Source organism: Octopus bimaculoides, chromosome 20, assembly GCF_046866305.1.
Source record: "Octopus bimaculoides isolate indiv1 chromosome 20, ASM4686630v1, whole genome shotgun sequence".
Taxonomy (NCBI): domain Eukaryota; kingdom Metazoa; phylum Mollusca; class Cephalopoda; order Octopoda; family Octopodidae; genus Octopus; species Octopus bimaculoides.
This window is the reverse complement of record NC_142947.1, coordinates 40,165,908-40,173,691: the sequence shown is the minus strand read 5'-3', so window position 1 is coordinate 40,173,691 and position 7,784 is coordinate 40,165,908.

The window sequence follows — 7,784 nt, the reverse complement described above, 5'->3', positions numbered from 1 at the left end:
AAAAACAAAAAAACAACAAGGTGAGGACGTGATATGGATAGTATTATTGGACGCTCAGGAAAGGAAAGAGAGATGTATATAGATAGATAAATACACATGCGCATATACATTTACATATATATCTACCGCCAATAAATATCACGGAATAGGGTGTTGAGCTGGCGGAATTCGTACCGAGAGGGAAAAAGAAATGCTCAACAGCATTTCTTTGGACTTTACATTCTGAATTCATAACCCACCCGTATCGACTTTGCTTTTCATCTTCTCAGGTTCAATAAAATAAGTACCAGTTGAATACTGGGATCGATGTAATCGATTTGTACACTCCTCTACAATTGCTGGCATGTACTATTGGGTTGTCCGGAAAGTTGGTGCTGATTTATAGTAGCTCACCTTTCGACTTATTTATCATGAAACCGCCTCATTTCTGGAAAGAGGGTATTTTTCAAGTTAAAGGAAAGATGGAGACGCATTGTGCAACAAAATGGTTCATATTTGGTTGATTAAAAATGTAATGGCAAGTATTTATTGACCTTTTTCTTTCCTTTAAAAATCGGCACGAACTTTCCGGACAACCCAATAAAATTTACAAATAATATATAACGCGGAACAGGCGACGAGCTGGCAGAAACGTTAGCGCACCGGGCGAAATGCTACGCGGTATTTCGTCTGTCTTTACGTTCTGAGTTCAAATTCTGTCGAGGTCGACTTTGCCTTTCATTATGTTTACAATTATAAAATATCTATATGTATATATATAGATATATGTGTGTGAGTGTGTGTATGTAGCTTTTTATGTTACTGTGTTTCCCTCTGACTTTTTAACAAGTTCTGATACGCGTAACATTGCGTCTCTTGAGAAAGTATTCGAAAATAAGTCGGGAGCGATTTAATTGCTTAACCCCCCACCCAGGAAATGGATTCCATCTATTCGGTGATCCGATAAACAGAATGTTTGAGTCCATCATTTTACAATTAATTTTCATACATATATTTATACACGTCATAGAAGTAGTTTTTCAGAAATATATTACCGTGTGTGCATTTGAGATAGTTTTTTGTCTCTCTCTCACCATTTGACAACCGGTGTTGTTGTATTTAACTTACTGGGTCTGAAACAGAACCGGTAGAATAAGAACCAGGATTTTTTTAAATGGTAACTAATAAGGTTGATTCATTCGACCAAGAAATTCTCCAAAGCGTTGCTTCAGTCAAGTTAGACGTTGAGTTTAGTGACTGAACAAAGTTAAAAATACAAGATATAATATAGATAAATGTGTGTGTGTGTGTGTGTTTACTACCATCGTTTCAGAATAGCATGCATATGCTTATTATATTCAATTTGTATTTAATAGTGTGATGAACGGTAAAAATTCACAGGAAAAAAAATTACGGAAATTAGAAAAAAATAAATTTCATAACTTTTTAAAATGAAATAAATGAATTGACAAATCATTTATTAATTGATAATACGTCTTGTAAACAATAATACAATTACTATAATAGAATTATGTGTTCCGAAAGAATTTCAGGTTTTATTGAATATCTTAAACAATACAATAAGTACTTAAATAATTAAATCAGTTATTTATTTATGATTTACTGTAATCTTTTTCGTCTGACGTCTTTTACCGATTTGCTATGTTCATAGAATATGAGTTGTTTCTCTTGTGGATCGTTGAAATAGTAGACTTAGTTCCAGAATCTCACTGAGCATTTGATAAACATGTTCTCAATTCTGTATCGCGTTGCCACTTATTCAGATGCGTGGAGAATGGATATATTTTGTGTCAGACTCAGATATTTAGCATAACATGCTTCTGTATTTACAATATTATCGTTCTAAAGGGTTCTTGTTTTGGTGATATATTACTCTCTGTTTGTTCTCCCCGATTCACTTTGAATGATCAGGAAAAGTTACAGAGAAAATATACCCAACGATATCTTTCCAATCGTTGCCGCTTATTTAAATTTATAAAAGCGGTGTATCGCCCTTTTTCTCGTTTATAACTATTTAACGCCAACAAAAACATTTATTTCTTGAGTTTTTCAAATGTTATAACTTCAAATGTTTCATAATGCTTAACTTTCCATACGAAAGCCTGCATAACTTTTAAATTTTTAAAGATATTCTAGTGAAGTGCATAATAGTTTCTTGGCTTTACCAGGATATAATTCATTCATTTCAAAGAAATATAATAGCAGATGTTATGTAAATGGTTGCCAATTATTATATCATAAGGAAGTTAATTTAGACGAAAGTAAATAATATTTAAGCTCGACATAATGTGTTAAAATATTTCCTATTGGCAATACAGCGTAGAAAGAGAAATATGTGTTATTATTCTCCTCTGTAATGCGATGTACATAAAAATAATATAGTCACATTAATTCCAAGTGCATTTTGCAAATTACACCTCAGTCATTTCCGCTAACATCCTATTATTATACTGTCTTTGGTTGAAATTGGTAGCGTTATTCTACTTTTACTAAAATATAAAACAAATAATTTTGTCTTTGGTTTGTATTACTTTGTAAGTGTTTTTGTTTTATAGTAGTGTTAATTTCAACAATCTGCAACAAAGATATATAACCATATGTTAATCAACACGGCGTATTGCTTTGCTGCTACTGATGGTGATGATGGTGGTGATTATGATGATGGTGATGTCGACGATGATGACTAAGATTGTAGAACATCAGAGAGAATGTATTGCTATATGTAATTTGTTTCTTTGTGTGTTCATGTCAAAACCTTCAGAGATCGATAATAATCTCTAATGATCTGAGTGCAAGATCAATAAGTATTTTATCCATAATGAACTGAGACCATGATCGATAAGTAAATTATCTGTAAAGATCTAAGTTAGTGATCAATAAGTAAATTATCTATAATTATCTGACTGTCACTTCGTTTTCGTGCACGGTAATAACAGATTAGCAATGCGATCAATCACAGAAACAGTCCTGAAATATGCGCTGAGATAGGGACACGTTTCAATTCTTGATTGAAAACTTTTAACATATTTTTGATTTTTATAGTTAAAGAAGAAGAGAGATCGCTAAGGATACCTTTCAGGGAATATAGTTGTATTAAATAGGAAAACCAATCTGCAGCTCACCAAAAACCAAACTCAAGCTTTTGCAAATTTCGTAACGATATTTAGTAACTAGGGTCTGCTGTTCTCTGTGTGATAGGTTGTGTCGCTCATCTTCCAACGGGGAACGCTCCACTCTAGATACCTCCACATAGCGCCCGTATTCCATATACATATGTATATATACATACATTATATATATATATATATATATGTATATATATATATATATATATATATATATATATATATACATACATATATACATACATACATACATATATGTGTGTCTGTAAGATAGGCTTCTGTCAGTTTCCCTCTATCAAATCCACTCACAAGCCTTCGGTCGACCCGAGGCTTTAATAGAAGACACTTGCCCAACTTGCCATGCAGTCGGATTGAATCCAGAACCATATGGTTGTGAAGCAGCCTTCTTACCAAACAGTCACGCCTGCGCCTGTACATAGGATTATAGTGTCTTTTATTCACTGATGTTTCAAACAATTTATTAGATATTCAAACAACAATCCATCAATACATCATGAAATATATCTCCATAAAAACAGGCATTCAATTAGGAGCTATAATTATAATAAATGTTAATTAGCTTGTTCTTCTAAATGATTTAATTAGAAGTATTCTAATTGTTTTATAAACAAGAAGTCTTGGCCCATGAATCGCTACTGGAAAATAGTCTAATTAATGTATATAAAAGAAAGAAAAAAAACTTTGCAAATCTTTGAAATAACTTTGCTTACAGTATCGAATAATTTGTTTGAAGTGAACGAAGTATAATTTCATTACTATAACAAGATCAACTGAGTAATTATTTTCGGACTTAGGCAAAGTTTAGCTAAAAGTACATAATAAAGTACATAATAAAGTGTTTTACAGTGCACTGAAACAGCTTATAAGATTAGAAAATATAAACTTATAAACTTATTAGGAGACATAACTCATAAATAGAAACTTTTCAATGCTTGAAGCATTTTCGACGATAGTTTTTAAAAATTATACTAGTGGACAAAAATCATTACTTATTTTGCGAATTATATTAAAGTCACATCTATGCGAGACGTATTATATGAAAGAATCCTTACAGAAAAATGTTTGAAACAACCACAACGACCATAGAAAAAACAGCAGCTAAAACAACCAAAGCAGCAATGACAATAATAATAATAATAATAATAACAACACCAGGCGATGTTCTAGGACAACTACAGGTAGAAAGACACACGCACACGCACATACTCACGCAGGAACGGACGCACGCACACACGCAGGCAAGCACACACACACACACGCATACGTAGACACACATACACATGCACACACACACACACCCACACACACACACGCATACGTAGACACACATACACATGCACACACACACACACACACACGCACGCACATATATATGCATAGAAACCTCTGACTTCCTTCAGGTTTCGTCTATGCGATCCCCTCAAATGATTTTGATGGGCCCAAGGCTATAGTAGAAGGCGTGGACCTGAACTCGGAAATATATGGCTAGGAAACAATCTTCTTAACACTCACCTACGCATGCGCCTAACTTCTATTAATAAATATCTAGATATGATTGCTCTTTTTTTTTCTATACTGTGTTCCACAGTGAATTGACTATCATTTTATATTCCATGAAGTATTATTATAAATTCATTTAACTTATTCATGATTTCATTTCTAATAATAATGCAATCACCGATAAATTTCTCCCTCAATCTTATCTTTTTATATATTCACAGAAAGAGTTTCCATATTTTCTCAGCGATTCTTTATACATTGTAATTTCCAAGTAACCCGAAACTAAATTTGCATAGACTGGGACGACTTTCGTCTCTGTTGCACTTCCGGATTTTCGTTGGTAAGAACTGACATCTGACATGAAATAGTTATTTTGGAAAATAAATACTTCTTTTTCTATATAATTCCATGATTATTTTGCATAATTCGCCAACCAGAATTATATTACGTCTGTGTTATAGTGGTGAAGGTGTGCTTTATACAGACTTACTACATCAAAAGACGCATATATTTCTATGCATACATAATAAATACAATCACGCGCGCATTTACGCATATATAACAGGGCAGAATGAGACAGACAAAGATAGATCAATAGAACGATACATAATAAGTAGATAGTCCGGTAGACAGATTGATGTCCATATTTATGTTTATTCATAGACACAAAGGAACACACAAAAATATATAAATTCATACATAGAATCACATACGGATGAAACATACTGACTGTCTCGATATGCTTATGCGTAAATATATAAATTTACCAACTTATAGAAAAGACAAACACAAGAAGAAATTTATAAATATATATTTCGTGATGTTTTGTCATGGTCTTATATCATATACGTTACAAAATTATAAATTCCCTCCCCGCTGCCAATAATAAACAAAAATGGTTAGAATAATTGTTCAAAATCATTTTCCTCATATTCATTAGATTTATGGAAATGAAACCAATGAGAATTTTGTGTATTATACAAAAGTTCAGTATTATTCGTTGCACAATGAATTCTTATATTATGTTTTAATTACTCAACACTTGGGACGGGTTGTATAGACAACAGACTTAGGATGCTCCCCTAGGAAAAACTCAGGGTAGATAGGTCTGGGGACCTCGGAGACACAACCCAGGACTTCGTCTGCCAAACTATCGAACGGCAGAATTAAGTTTAAAAAAAATTTTGACATTATTCTAAAATAACAATAATCATCATTCTATTAATATTTATCACATTTAATAACAAAAAGTAACAGATATGAGAATGTTAAAGCAATGTTATTTTACTGGTGCTCAATTTTTGCGCTTCCCATAAATTTTTGTTTTATTCTACCCTGTTTCTGTTTTCGTAAATTCTTATATGTAACATTCAATGGCATTTAAAGACAAGGAAATCTTAGAAATGAAAAAAAAAAAATATCTAGGTTAGGCTGTTTCATATTTTAAAAATCCTATGTAAATGATATATATGTTTGTGTGTGTCACAGAAGAAAAAAATATACGAATTCGATTTTGAACATTCTATACTTTTCTAGTCTAAGGACGATTGCAGCACATGCTAATTCCTTCTACTTTTCTACTGTAGGCACAACACATGAAATTGGGAGGAAATTTGGGTGTGGAGTTGTCGACAGGGAGTGTTCCATTGGTGCTTATTATCCAGTTTGTCCTTGGCTGAGATTGATGCTTATACTTTACTATTAGCCCCAACGCAATATACGTATATATATATATATATATATATATATATATATATATATATATATATATATATATATATATATATATATATATATATATATATATATATAATGCACAGTACAGCTTAATGCAGAACTAAAGTAAATTTACAAATTAAAATGCCACAGTGTGGGTCACAAAATAACGAAAACACATTGATAATATATTATGCATGTGGAGAGAATAAGGCAAGTGTCACCTCAGAGACGATTTTCACAGTTAGTGGAGAGCTTATTTGTTAAGATACAGTTTCGTTTCAAATTGAAAATGGTCGGTTTGCTGCTTATAACTTAGATATGATTAAAGGCAAAAGAGTTTTGTGCAATTAATCTACAATGCGGTTTATAACAATTAAATGTGCTCGAGTTCGTTTGATTCTCCTGTACTTTGCATACTTAACTATCCATATTAATCCATCAAATATGGAACTAGAAAACTTGACGTATATTTCGTGCATTAATAATACTAAATGCAACTTCAGGTGCAGGTTTGACTGCGTGGTAAGAAATTTGCAACTCAAAAACATGGTCTACGGCTTTAGTCACACTGCCTGGCTGATTGGGCAACTGTCGTTTACCCTAAGCCTGGGTGGATCAGAGCCTAGTGAGTGCATTTGTGTGGCGGAAATTCAAAACTGACCGTTGTGTGTGTATGTGCATGTGTGTATGTCTGTGTCTGTGTGTGTGCGTGTGTGCATGTATGTGTGTTTGCGTCTCTATATTTGCGTGTGTCCTTCACGAAAACCACTATCGGGTTGCCTACGTACCCGTAACTTAAGTACTTCGGCAAAAAGGTACCAGAAAATAAATGCCACGTTTGAAATAGATGTTGTAGGGTCTATCTGTACGTATAAACTGTTCAAGATTTTTCGCTAGCATGGTTGCATTCCAATGAATGAAACATGTAATAAATGACAGATACTTACAACCTTATCCTTACTTAACGAACTTTTAGATTTTATATATTTGAATGTCTTTCAGTTTAATAACATAGCTTTGTGGAAAATGTACATTGCCATGCTACAAAAACACAAATGCATATTTGGAGAGCAAACTTATTAAGCATAGAACTATAGCAAATGTTTTCTCAAATATATGATAATAAATACTTTTTAAAATTCTATTATATTTGAAGATAAATCGGGACAATAGATTCTACGATGTATCATCTTCCATTATATGAAATCTCCATTTAACAGAATAGATGTTAACTAAATTCATCAGATCTAAAGTTGATATTTCCCAATATTTTACGTATGAAAATAAATAACAATATTGCTGGGCATTTCATAAATCATATAATTAACCAATATTATTCCGAATTCAATATATGCAGATACTGAAAATCGAGTGCGAATGACATGAGATGAACTGAATATAACATAGAGAGTGACGAGG